Source organism: Phasianus colchicus, chromosome 1, assembly GCF_987193195.1.
Source record: "Phasianus colchicus chromosome 1, bPhaCol1.hap1.1, whole genome shotgun sequence".
In the NCBI taxonomy this organism is placed as follows: domain Eukaryota; kingdom Metazoa; phylum Chordata; class Aves; order Galliformes; family Phasianidae; genus Phasianus; species Phasianus colchicus.
Window position 1 is genome coordinate 46,606,388 of NC_143436.1, and position 13,266 is coordinate 46,619,653.

At 43.4% G+C, this 13,266-nt stretch overlaps 1 protein-coding gene and 1 pseudogene across 3 annotated transcripts in view; one reads left to right on the forward strand and one right to left on the reverse strand.

Moving 5' to 3' along the window:
* CDK17 (cyclin dependent kinase 17) overlaps positions 1-1,424 on the reverse strand; it is an 88,378-nt gene extending 86,954 nt beyond the window's left edge. The window contains exon 1 of one of the 3 annotated variants that reach the window (XM_090140096.1): positions 935-1,424. The gene's annotated coding sequence lies outside the window, so the exon portion shown is untranslated. Of the gene's footprint in view, positions 1-8; positions 614-934 lie in introns of those variants that run through there. The other 2 variants (XM_031600427.2, XM_090140098.1) reach the window with 2 other exon arrangements.
* On the forward strand, positions 936-12,499 carry LOC149919546 (uncharacterized; annotated as a pseudogene).
* Positions 12,500-13,266: the final 767 nt, after the last annotated feature.

Here is a 13,266-nt window from a genome sequence, read left to right on the forward strand (position 1 = left end):
TTACTTACTGAAATAAAATGAAGGAAATAGAGGTCTTTGACATGAAGTAATTTGGAGTATGATACACCTCAGCCCTGCTTCCCTCACCATACCCATACCACCAGTAACCACCATTCCGCTCAGAGCGGAACACAACCCTGTTTCGCTGCTGAAATTGGTGCGGAAAAGAGACAAAGAGGACTGAGGTCAGCACTCGGCTAAGCAGCAGATTCACAGCAGCAGAACCGGAGCGTGGGTACAGTTCCAGGGGATTTACAGGGCACCAAAGGCACCCACGGGCGCCCCCAGGCACCCATCCCACCTTCCTGGGGAGAGAAGCACCGCTCTGCTCCCGCTGGCCTCGTGCCATCACATATCTGGCAGGGGAAGGGGAAGAAGAAGAGGAGTTCACCGAAGTTCACGGTCAGCCAGCGTTCACGTATCCTGTCATGCAGCAACACGGAGGAGCGCAGGGCACAAAAGCTCTTATGCCACACACACAACCGACAGATTTTGGGTGTGCGTGCGTGTGGGGGGAGGGGGGGCCGCAACAGGATCGAATGTGTCATCCGTGCGGAGGCTGCGAAGCGCGGAGCTGTCAGAAGAAAGCAGCCTCGCTGGCAGAGGGGGCGGCGGGGAGGGAGGGAGGCCGGGATCGCGAGCACAGCCCGGGCCGCCCCGCCGCCCCCAGGCCTCGCGTTCGGGCCGGGGCCGAGAAGCGAAGGCAGCCCCCGGGAGCCGCCCCCGCTCGGGCCCCGGGGCCGCCCGCGGACGGCGGAAATCCCCCGCAGCCCTCCGCGGCGCCTGCGGGTCCTCGGGCGGCCCCGGCCCCGCCAGGCGCCCCCGGCCCGGCTCCCGAGCCTCCGCGGCTTCCCCTCGCCCCGCAGGCCGAGGCCCCGCTCCGGCGGCCGGCCCCGCAGCCCGGGCACGCAGACAATGAGCGGCCCCAACTCACCAGCAGCGCCGGGGCTCCGCGGGTCCGGGGGCGGATCTCCTGCCCCTTCTCCTTCCTCTCCTCCTCCGCCCAGGAGCGATATCCGGACGCGCCGGGAGCCGAGCCCCCTCCTCCCCTCGCCGCCCCGAGAGCCGCCGGCCGCGCCACCTCCCCGAGCGAAGTCACTTTATTCCCCGCTCCAACATGGCTGCTTCCCCCGCCGTCGCCTTTCCGCGGCTCCCCAGCGGAGCGCGGCCGCGGGCCGTGCCGGGAGCCGAACGCTACCGGTGCCGAGCGCGGAGCCTTGCGTCAGCCGGGCCGGGCCGAGCGCCGCGCGCCGACGGGCCGAGCCGGGCTACGCGTCTCCGCTGCGGGCTGCCGCCTCCGCCCGCTCGCAGCGCACTGAGCCAGCCCCGCCGGCAGCCCGAGCGCAGGAGGGGCCGCGGGGGAGGCCGGACGCCGGCGACACCTAGCGGCTGCGGAGAGCGCTGAGGGAGGCCGGCCGGAGAGAGCCGGGCGCCGGGCCGCGGCCTCGGGAAATGCCCCCGAGCGGCGGAGGGGAGCTCGGGCCGCCTTCCCTGGGGCGGGGGAGCCCGGCCCGGCCGGGCGCAGGGGGCGCTGCTGCTCCCCGCGCGGCGGTGCGCGGCCTGTCCTGCGGGGCGCGGCCTGCGGGGCTCCCCCGGGGCTGTGTCAGCGTGGGGAGGGGCCTCCGCTCGCTCCAGGTGTAGCGGCCGCCGGCGGCCCCCGTGGTGCTTCGCCTGGGGCGTGTGGGAGGGTGGAGGCCGTCTGTGAGGGAGCAGCCGCCCCCTCGCCTGTTGGTGGAGTTAGGGGTGGCTGTGTAGCTTCTGCAGGTTTCTTGCTCAGTAGCAATGAAAACGTCCTTTCCATTATGCCCTGGCATTTTCTTACTTCTGCTGCATTCACAGTCCGTGTGCCATCCCTGTGCTCGTACTGCCCGCAACAACCACTCTTCCTCCTCGCTCTTCCATTTATAATCTTTTTTGTTGTTGTTGTTAAAATGGTCCAGTTTGCATTCCCTCACTTCTCAGTCCTTTCTGCCCCAAAATGTCTCAACTTCCTGTACTACGGAACAAAATTTACAAGTTACCTTACAAGCAGTTTGTTCTGCGCTGTATCTTCTTGTCATGCTTCCACCACACAAAGAAAAAAATAGAACAATATGTCCAAATCTGAAGCGATCTCAGTGATGTGTGTTTGAGGTTCAAGTACCAGGTTACGGATATGCTTAGGGCACACTCTGGCCAATTGTTTGTTTTTTGTTTCTTTTTATTTTTTTTTTCATTTTGGACACGTTCTGATTTTTGCTTTTATTTTGCTCGCCAAAGTTCAGTGTCACAGATACAAGGCCTTTTGTCCAAGCAGACCCGCAGTCCTCTGGCTGAATATGTGAAACCAAACTGTGGTTTCCTCAGGAAAGCTGATGGGACATCCTTGTTCATGCTTTGTGGTACGTCCAGCACACTGAGGGAGGCCAAGCTCTGCAGGCAGCTCTGTGCTAAGGTGGAGGCTGCAGTGCAAGCTCCTGAGTGCAAGCTTTCAACAGCAAGCTCCTGAGCTCGAGGAGCTCCACGTGCAGCTCATTCCAGCCAGTCTTTCTCCACAGTGGGGCCAAGAGGGAGCTGTACTTGCAAAAGCAGTGCCAGCAAAAATTTCCCTTGCTTTCAGCTCAGTTGCACCCTTCCAGCAGTGCAAATGAACCAGAACACTGACGAACGTTTCCCAGTAAACAGAAGTAACTTGCTCTTGCCTAAAAAGGAATGCAAGCATCAAGCCACTTATTAGTGCATACAGATTCACTTTGCTCATGCTGATGTATGCTCCTAGTGAAATCAGTTGAGGATAAAAAGCAGTAAATATGACTCAGAAGCACACTTGAAGTCTACGTAGACAAAACATGATTATTGAGCTCATTCTGAATGTGTTCAAGACATGGGATAGCAGCCTTACCTTTGCAAAATATGTGGGATTTTTAATGACAGAGAAAGCAGACATTTGTGCTTTGAACTTCTGGCAATGCAAAGATATCCCTTACTGATCTCTTCTGCAGCTCAGGACCTACCAGTTCTTGCTAGACCTGCCAGTTCTTCTCATCTCTGAATGCTAATGAGATGATCTGTGCTTTGTTTTATCTTATTCAATTTGAAGGCTATTTTGGCTAAGTAATATCATTATAAATGATTGTGTGCAGGTTTGTTATTACATACATGAATTGTAGAACAAGTTCCTGAGATGGTACAGCAACGAGTGCGTTTACTGCAGCACACCCAAGTAAACTACGTTTAAAAGGAGATGGGCTGGAAGTTCATGAAGCTGTGCTTTGTTTTCAAGTACTAAAATATTAGTAAGATAGTAATGCTTCTGCTATGCTTATTTTATTTTATATACATTCATGTCTGCCACTTATAATTCAGTTATGACAGCATAAGTAGTCGTGACAAGATGAGAAACTAAAAATTGAATGGTTAGGATGAACTATCCAAAAACCAAGGTGTGAACAGTAGTTGCAGTAATGAGAATGGTTTATGGTTTTCACTTGTACTAAGAAGAATAATGAGTTAACAAGGGAGAGTCGGTACCAGTGTATTACCTGTTCCCTATCTAGCTTTTGTGTGCTGCATTTGCCTTGTGCCCTCAGAGTGAATCTCATGTCTGTGCAAAAGACAGTACCAAAGCAAGAAAGAGTGACAGACTAAAGTTTGAAATGTAGGAACTGATTTTGATTAATGTATCCCACGAGGCTGTTTTTATAACTCTAGCTATTGATTTTTTTATTATTTAGTGGAATACGTAGCAATCAATCATATTTCCATCTAGCTAACCGTGATTATTAATATTTTAAACTAGTTTTGAAATGGATTAGCTGATAAGTACAATAGGTCTATTATGAAGACAGCAAGAATAGAGTATGCCCAAGTTCCATGGCATGAATTATTACCTCTGGATGATCTGATGAAATCTGCATCAGCCATTAGAGCATAGAGGCAGCAGGAGGAATACTGCGTCGTCAGGGGTCCAAGATTTCCTGCCTCAAATATGAATACACTGGCTTTGCCTCAGCGTTTACAGAACAGAACGATGTAGTTGTTTTGTGACAGTAAAAGTATAGGAGTTAAATCAGGGAAGTGCACATGCTGGTAGATGGAAACATTACAGAACCATATGTATTTTTAAAACAATGTGTGTGGAAAGCATCTACTTTCCTGCCAAGAACCACCAGTTCAGGATGGTGAGCTGCAGCAGCAGGGATCACTGCCCTCCCTGCCACCCGTCAGTGTGGGAAAGCATTGTGCTCCAGTACGAGGGATGTGTTCATTTGCAAGGGAAAGACTGAACGTCTTGGCAGGTAATTAAAAGGGGAAATGATTTTTCAAATACTGTATTTTTTTTCTGAAATGCAATTGTTTTTTTCTATTGGATGCCAAAAATTTCTAAAGAATGCAATATCCTCTAACTAATTGTATCTGTGTTCTGAGAGAAGAAACAGAGCTATTGTTCTGCTCAGCAAAGAGCTATTTATATGTTAGTTTGTGTAGCACTCCTTTCTGTAATAATCTTCTTCCACCTACACAAAACTCCTGTCCACTTAACAATCTTAAATTAAGATAGTTTCTTGCTTTCTTATACCAAGCTGGTATTCATATATTTTTTCCAGGTTACTTGGATTTAGTGCAAAGTACTACTTGCAGACCTCTAGGCTAAAAAAAATAATTCTTAACGTCACTGGGAGCCCAAACCCCTTCCTCTTGGAATGAATGGAAGCAGGAAACAGCAGGAAGAAGTTCACTTTTTCAAGAAACAAAAAGCTATACACTCTTTCTGTTAACAAAAATATAGCCATTTATTTCTACCCTGATTTGAATAACTGATGACTGGTCATTGACATAGCTGCACTGCATGTTCTGGACAGTAATAGGGAAAGCTATTGTTTGCTCTGGTAAACTTTACTTGCTTGGCAAGCAGGAGAGAATTCCCATAGTGCAAATATTGGTGTGTTTGTTGCCTGCACTTGAGATTTGCATTCATGTGCTATAGTGGCCTCTAGAGATTGATCAACTACTGCAGAAATTACCATTACTGAAAATTCTGTCTTCCTGTATGTATTTTATATTATTGACATTTTCTAGCACATGAATATAATATATGACATATATATATGTGGCATGCCATTGGCCATTTTCTTCTTTCTGTTCCTTTATGTTGATTAACTTTTCAGTTCCCATTCCTAATTTCACAACATCCTAACAAAATCCTACTTAAATATTATTTCTCATCTGGTTATAACTCATTACAAATTTTGAAGATTATTCGTCATTCATGCAGATAAGCATTTATGTCTTTACAACATCTGAGGAGATATTTTTATTTGTATCAAGCATTTCTGGGACATATGGACATATACAGTATATGGTATATATGGTATTTGGGGACATAAGCCATTGTTTTGGTGGAGGGAGCAATATCTAGTTTAATTCGTGTATAAATCATCTTCAACTAATAACAATGAAGTCTTTCAATTGACTTCAGTAAGCGGTTAGTCCTTTGACAGAGAAATTAATAGCAGGGAGAGAGGCTCTTCCTGTACGTTTCTGCTCTGCTTAGCAAACAAATGGCTAGACACTCCTTTATTTTTCTGCTCCTGCTCTGAAATGCAGGACATCCTGTTTTTTAAAGCCAAAAACATTAGGCCTACTCCAACCCCATACAATTATCTTGCTCAGGTAGGAAATGGTGAGGTATTTTCTATAGATTGCCTAAAAATGGTAGATTTCTGCAGTGGCAGATAGGTTGCTATGAAACTCAAGCCTAAGACTGTTAAAAGATTTTTTTTTAATTATTAAATATTTTGTTTAAATACAGTGTTGGAAACGAAAACTGGTGGAAAGAATTTGAATGGAGCAATGAAAATCTGCAGGTAATGAAATCAGGTCACTTGGGTGTATGCATCTCTGCTGCTTCTCCTTCTTAGGTATATATTTGGGGATGCACATCTCTTTTGTGAAACAAATAATGAAATGTCAGGGAAAGAGGCTTCTATTCTTCTCCTGTTTCTTTCAGGTTCAGTATCTGGGACAGAATAGGAAGCATCTATTTTCCTTCTTCTTTGCAAGTAAATTGCTTCATAGAATTTTGCAGTCATTACTCCCTGAACTGATTAGAAATGCCATCAGTGAGTCTCTGAACATTTGAACCACTGCCAAATCAAAACAGTTAGCAGATTTGAAAATAAAGCACAAAAAACACAGCGACTCCTGCAGTTACAAGATTATTGGTGTCAAACTTATGATTCCTTCTTTATTTTAATGACTGCTATCTCCAAAGAATTTTCTGACTTATGTTGCATGGCTTTCAACCATGACAGTCTATAGTTACTTTCTTGTAAACTTCTTATTTAAAAATGAAGTTCCTTCTAGGAAAGATAGTATCTGTTGCCATGAAGATGAAAACAATTCTCAAGTTTATATTTATATTGACTGAGCAGGAACTTGTGAAGAGACATGGGAATAAAATAAGTGGAACTGGAGCTAAAGTCCAGTGTAGAGAGTATGAAGACTATGAGAAAGTGCATGAGAGTGGAGCCAGCATGCATAGTAAATGTTAGAGGTTAAAAGAGATAAAGGAAGTCTGGGGACAGAATAAAGTGAGTTGAGAGAAATGTGGGTAATTGTGGAAAAGTTCTGTGTGCAGCCAGTCATGTATTGGGTGTATTGCTGATGTGCAGAGAATTCAGAGAATTCCTTATATAGTTTTCTATGCACGGCAGCTGGCTGACAGGACTGCTTGCAAATTTATGATGGCAGCCTTTGAGATGCGAGTGGCAGATAGTCTATTCAGAACAGGCACGAAGATAAGATAAGGGGTATGTGAGGAGGGCTGACGATGAAAGAGAATGTTAGAGTTAAGCTATGGAAGACAAATGCAGGAAATGACAAGGTAAGCAGACGCAAGGATTCACCTAGACTAATGTCTTCTGTTTTATAATCTTGGTGTGCTGACTATGCAGGGTGGGTAGGGAGAATTAAGATGTTGCTGTTTAATGTATCATTGCTCGTGCTTATCACCCTACCTTCCTGCTGCAAGTTGTTACAGCCTGAGGGAGAGAGGACTGGAGCCTGGCCTGCTCCCCTGCATAGTGTGGCAATTAGCTCTAACCACTAGAGAGGACATCGGGGCGGTGAGTCAGATGCCTGAATTTCTTTTGCCACACTTCCTGCGAGGACAGCACCCTCTGGCAGACGGGAGGGACGAAGAGGTGCGGTCTGTTGTTTCCTGCATAGCACAGCCACATCAGGCTTCTGTTAAGTCATTTTTGCTGCACCACAAACCCTCCTACCTTACGTAGCCACATATATATTTGTATGTTGGACTTGAAAGACTGCAAGCAAGCAAGGGAGAAGAAGAAAAAAAAAAAAAAGAAAAAGAAAAAAAAGAAAAAGAAAAGGAGCTCCTTTTAGGTGCCGGTGATAAACTCTATATTTTTGCATGTGTGTTTAAAGAAAACAGTTTCCTGATCTAAATCTCAGAAGCTTTAACGTAATCATGACTTTTAGAAGTCTTGTGATTATGATTTTGTTAGTTCACCTTCTTTGAGTCACTGAGGGCCTGAAGAGATCCTGTCAGTTACACACAATCCAGCTTTACAATGCCTTCTTTTCAGTGTTAGCATCACTGAAACCTCACTAGTAACCAACTGTTGAAAAAGCAGAATAATTAACATATTGTGGGTGATAAAAGATGATTGAACTAACCAGTACATACGGAATTTTTCTGAGTCTGACACAGAAAATGTCTCAGTGACTCTTCAAATGAGATGAATAATTTCTACAGATGTAAAGATAGAGAAAGAAAAGGTTACTCACATAAATTCCTACTGGTTTAACTGTAGAATTCCTCACTGACTATATTTTGTGTAGCTTCTTGTTATTTACTTTGCCAGTTGTTGACTGATCAACTAAACTGTTCTCTAAGTCAAGCACAGTGTTTTTCAAGGTCTGTTTCAGCAAAGTGTAAAATAATCAGAGCCATAAACAAGAAAGAAGCAGGAATGCTACAAACCCCCACATATCTATTGGTTGTCATCTGTAGAACCTAGATGTTATCACAGAAGCATGTTAAAATTAAATGCTGTACTTTATTCTCTCCTTCTTTGCCTTTACAGTTCTTATTTCAAAGCTCTTTTTTTCACTTCACAACACGGCATACTCATGGTCATGCAGATACTTATAAACCACAATCATACATAGCTTTAAAACAAACAAATGTTCAACTGAAGCTTTTGTAGCCACTACATAGGTGGCTGTTTCATCCGTTAAGTACTTTGCAGGACAGATACTAATTTATATCAGTTTGTAGACAATACAGAATTCAGGATAAATGTCCACTAGAAATTAAATAACAAAAAAAGAGAAAGGAAGTATGTACTCTGCATAATACTCTGTATAATTCTGCATTAGTGTGGCTTTATATCGTTAGCATTCTCATGCAATATTTTGTTTAAAAAGATAATTTACCTTTTTTATAATTCATCAAAATGGTTTATTTTGCTCACCAATGAGCTCTCCATAGAAACAACCGTCTCTTAGTAACATACCAAGAATAGAGTACAGGGAATACACTGCATCTGTATATTACCTTTAAAGAGACATTCGTAGTTAATACGGGAACTCTGTTTCCATGCTAGTAAGCTGGCACAGCACTGCAGCACATCTCGGTGCTTCCCAGATTGATCTCCTTACGTGGGAGGTATGGGTCACTTCCACCTGCATTATGCCTTGGCCTTCGCAGGAGTATGTCAGTTTTTTCAGCGTATTTTGTTTTAATTGGACTCAAGCCAATGAACTACACGAGCACTCTGCTTGTTTCACATGGATCACAGATACAGCTGTCAGCTGGTAATGACTTCTGACCCCTGCCAACTGAATTTAAAACTGTTTTGGATACTGCCCCTGATATTTTTTTTTTCCGGTCTTCCCTGATAGAATAATCTTGAGAATGTTATCACTGGTGTCACCTTGTTCTGCTCATCCTCTGCTCCATCAGGCACTCCTTTCCTGCTAGTTGTGGTCACACCAGGCAGCTCCAGGTGACCTGGCCTTGTGGTTCCCTTGCCATTTTGCCTCCTCTGGCACACAGCTTTGCTTTCCTCCTTTCATGCACCCTGCCTCTCTGAAGTGATCCAAGGGAACAGCCATGATGACATTTGAGCTTCTCTGTAGCTCTCCGATATTTACACAGAGCTGATAATAAATTAAGCATAATCCTATGCTGTAAAATCTCCTTAGTTTAACTGGTGCTTCAGAAGAAAAGAAGGAAGCAGTAAAGAATGGTTCAAGGCTGTGTGTGCCTTGCATGGTTGGTCTGGGCCTTAGCCCCAGTCTTGGTGGGAGCCATGCTCTTATTTTGTACAGTTAATAGGGGATGAGGCATAATTTTTGGCTGATTCTTACACCCCCTGTTTAGTTGTTAATTGTTGCATTCTATCTGATACCAATGTCTGGTCTGATCCTTTCCTGGATCAAAATAACCTGAGTGATTTAAAACAACAGACTCCAAAGAGTCCCTCCAAAGAGGCTTTTAGTATCTCAAGAGATGGAACATCCTATCCTGGGTTTTGATTAAGGGAAAGACTGGTTATCAGCTTTGTCTCAAGCCCAGACTGAGGGAATGAAGACAGAGTCAAGATACTCTTTGTCTCAGCACACAATTATTAAAATATATGACTGGAGGCAAAGAAGAGGCCTAGAAACCAGAAGAAACCAGGCAGATTTCAAAAGAATTTTTCTTTCCCCATGTGGGGAGAATGAAGCAGAAAGAAAGCATCTGCTGGAACATGGTTTTGAAAATTCTGTGTTTGTGTAGTTGATTAAATTCTGCAGCAGTAGGATGTGAGAAATTTCAGAATTGAAAATGGGGGTTTGAGGAAAGGTCTTTTTGTTCCAGGTGAATGCTAGGGTACTATGAATTGTGAGGGATGCTTGAGGAGGATGGAAGAAGAGGACTCTGAGGTGTGACAAGAAGTGGCAGCATTTTAGAAGCCTTGTGAGCTTTTCTATTCCTCTCTCACAACCATTGTACGCGCCCAGAGAGACTCTTCCTTCAGTTCTCTTTGGCTATGGCATCTCCATGCTCAGGCCTTGTGTAGTTGTTAGTCCTCACTCTACAGCATGCACTATCTTCTAGAAGCCCCATTTTGCTTCCTTTGTCATCCAGATGGATGGTAATGGGGCAGATCTGGAATCTTCTCCTGGTGCTGAGAATGCATGTGGAAAAAGGAAGAAGAGCACTGATAGAAAGGTCTGAAGTGATATTGAAAAGTGGTCTATGCAGAGTGAAGGGGTTCAGCTCAAAGCAGTTGATCTCCTCTTCTGGGCCCTAATGGAGTTGGCAGAAAATTCTGCCCTCAGCAGCTGTCAAAGGGCTGTGTCTACATTAGCAATTTGTTTCAAAGCAATTGTGCAGCTCAGAGAAAAATACTGTCATTGTCTCCATTTACCATGTGTTGTTTCTGTTCTCAGCGTGGTTTTGGTGCATACAAAGTAATTTCTTTAAGGAAGAATTGAAAACAGAAGCTCTGCTTCAAATGTGCTCCAAATGCACCCTAGTGCTAATGGGGACAGTAGGTTCCAAAATAGTGTGCGAGCTGCATCATCACAAGGTCATCTAACACATACCAAACACTTTTTCTCTTCAGAACGCTTTGTACTACATATGTAGCAGATGTGTTTGGCTCCAGGGACCAGGCTAAGTATAATCCAGAATAACCCCCCAAAACACGTATAACAGAAAAATGAGATGCTTCACTATCAACTGTTTCAATCTACTGATCTAGTCCTAATGTGCTGAATTACTTTCTCATGTAAATACAGCCTATTTTGGTTGCACCTCGAACTGGCTCTGGGATATAACAAATGCAAGATGAACGTGTATCTAAAATGTTCATTGTGTATGAAATACATATGTTAGCTTTCAAGAAAGCTCTTTTATTGCTACTGATGTTTCTTGTCTTAACTTGAACAGAAGAAATACAGCAAAACATGCTGTCAAGCGGAGTAGCAAGTATGCTGCTACCATAGCCAAAGATACGGGAAAAGCTGTGGAATTATACCACAGGAATGGGTAAAGGCACACAGCCTGTAAAGTGCACTCAGTAAGGTACCTATCCACCTCCAAAAAACAAAAGGAATGGAGTAACCGGGTGAACAACTGTGACAATATCATTCTTTCCTGAACAGAAGCTACTACATGTTTGCTAGAAGGGTAGAAGAAGTCAAAGAACATTTAACCCAGAATGATGGAATAGTCAATATTTACAAATAAAATTACAAAATGATATAAATTTCTAAGTGATGTGTTGTTTTCTTTTTTCACTTTTCCTGTGATTTCTATGCACTTGTGAGTTTATTTGCATAGCACAGTGAGAGAACTGATTTAAGCCTCTAGCAAACACTCTGCTCTGTGGTGCTATTGTTACTTACAGTCAAAGTTTAGTTACAGCAGCTCCTAGGAGCTATAATATGTCCCCATCCCTCATATATCCTACTGTGAGTTGAAAGCATGTGCTAACAAAGTGTTATGAAAGGGCATGTAAGATTACAAAGACACTTTTGGTATGAAAAATTCTTGTGTTCTTTAGGAATCTGTAATTTGTACAGTTAATCTTTTTTTTCTTACCAGGTCAGATAAACCAAGACATTCTGCTCTCACATGATAGCACGTTTGCAGATCCGAGAGAAACAAGGAGCTGCTGGAACATATTGCAGAAGCCTAAAGCACTTAGCAACAGGGAGAGTGTGGGATGCAGTGACAGAAGCTGGAATGTGGAAACAAGTGACATCAAGGCAGCCGTTTGGTAAAAAAGAGCTTTTACTTTGTTTATAATTTCAGTAACTCTAAAGAACCATGCAGTGTGGGAGGTCACAGTGGCCTCTGATTCTGCATATATTCTTCTCTGTATGACTATTCTTCACATTTCTATGGTAATTATTGTCCAAGAGTGCTGGATACATTGATTTCCTTTTGTATTTTCGGTTTCTTGTAAAAAAAAAAAAACAGAGAAGTAATATTGAGAGATCTGTGGAATGGGGATTTATTTTGCTTTAATTTCTCCTGTTGAAACATACCTGTGTCACATGCACTCTGAAGAGAGACATACCTGGAGATGGCTATGCAATCAATAAAACTCTTTCTGCATACAGATGGAGTAGCATGTCCAGTCTTTTAAATCCTGAGGTGTTCTGGAGCAATACAAGTATTGATCATGATTTTAGAGCTTTGCATTGATATGAACTAGAACATCTGGACAGTGTACACTAGTGGTGCCTGTCAAATAAATAGAAAAGAGAAGGTGGCTGAGGCACTGACCAGAACAAGTAGGTCTGAGATGAAGAAAGAATGTCTCTGACAGCAGAGTGAGATTTCAAAGGGGATTCAGAAATCCATGTATTTCTAAACTCTGCAGGTCCCCACTGAGGTAACAGTGATCCAGCAAATTGGAATTCTATTCAGCAGTTTGCTGGAAACTCCATTTTACAGAATGCACATGTATCCCTGCATCTGTAAATGTGAAAATGTCCCTTACTCTGAACAATTACTGCAACTTTGAACAGGGGCTGTACAGCCCTAGGGCTGACCATATGATACACAGGAATTTGGAAAACTGATAATAAATGTTGCAGTTTATGTGTAATTGGAGGTTGAACTAGTAATTACTTTCTATTTTCTTCTTCCCTGTAGATCTCTTTTGTGGTTTGCATTATTTAGTAACCTAATCGTATCTGCTTTCCAGGTATTCAGAAATACAGAAAATAATAGTCTAAGGAAATGATACAGATGTAACAGATGTGCTACAAATGCACAGAGCAGGAAAAAATGAATTCATTTATACTTGGTGATGCCTCAAAAAAGCTATTAGTATTAAAATCTAACAAATTGATCTTCTCATTGACTAGTTCAGTTAGGCATGGTTTCAGGCTAGTGTTGATATACTTTAACTCCCTATGTAACTTGTCATTGGCCAACTGGCTTTTTAAAGGGAATCAAATTTAGCCTAGTCAGTGATGAACTGTTTACTTCTAAAATCCTACAATAATTTCAGTTACTAAAATTCAGTGACCACCTTAAGAAAAAATAATATAAAAGGAAAAAATAAAGTAAGATAAAATAAATGAAATAGAAAAGGACACAAAAGAAAATCACCAGTCCAAATCCGGGTAACAACCTTATTACAAGACAATAATAAAGACCAGAGATATCCCTAACCTGTAACGGAAGTGTTGTGTAGTCAAAGCATTATCAAATCATTCACTCTATAACAGTGTGAACCCGAAAAGTCGTCC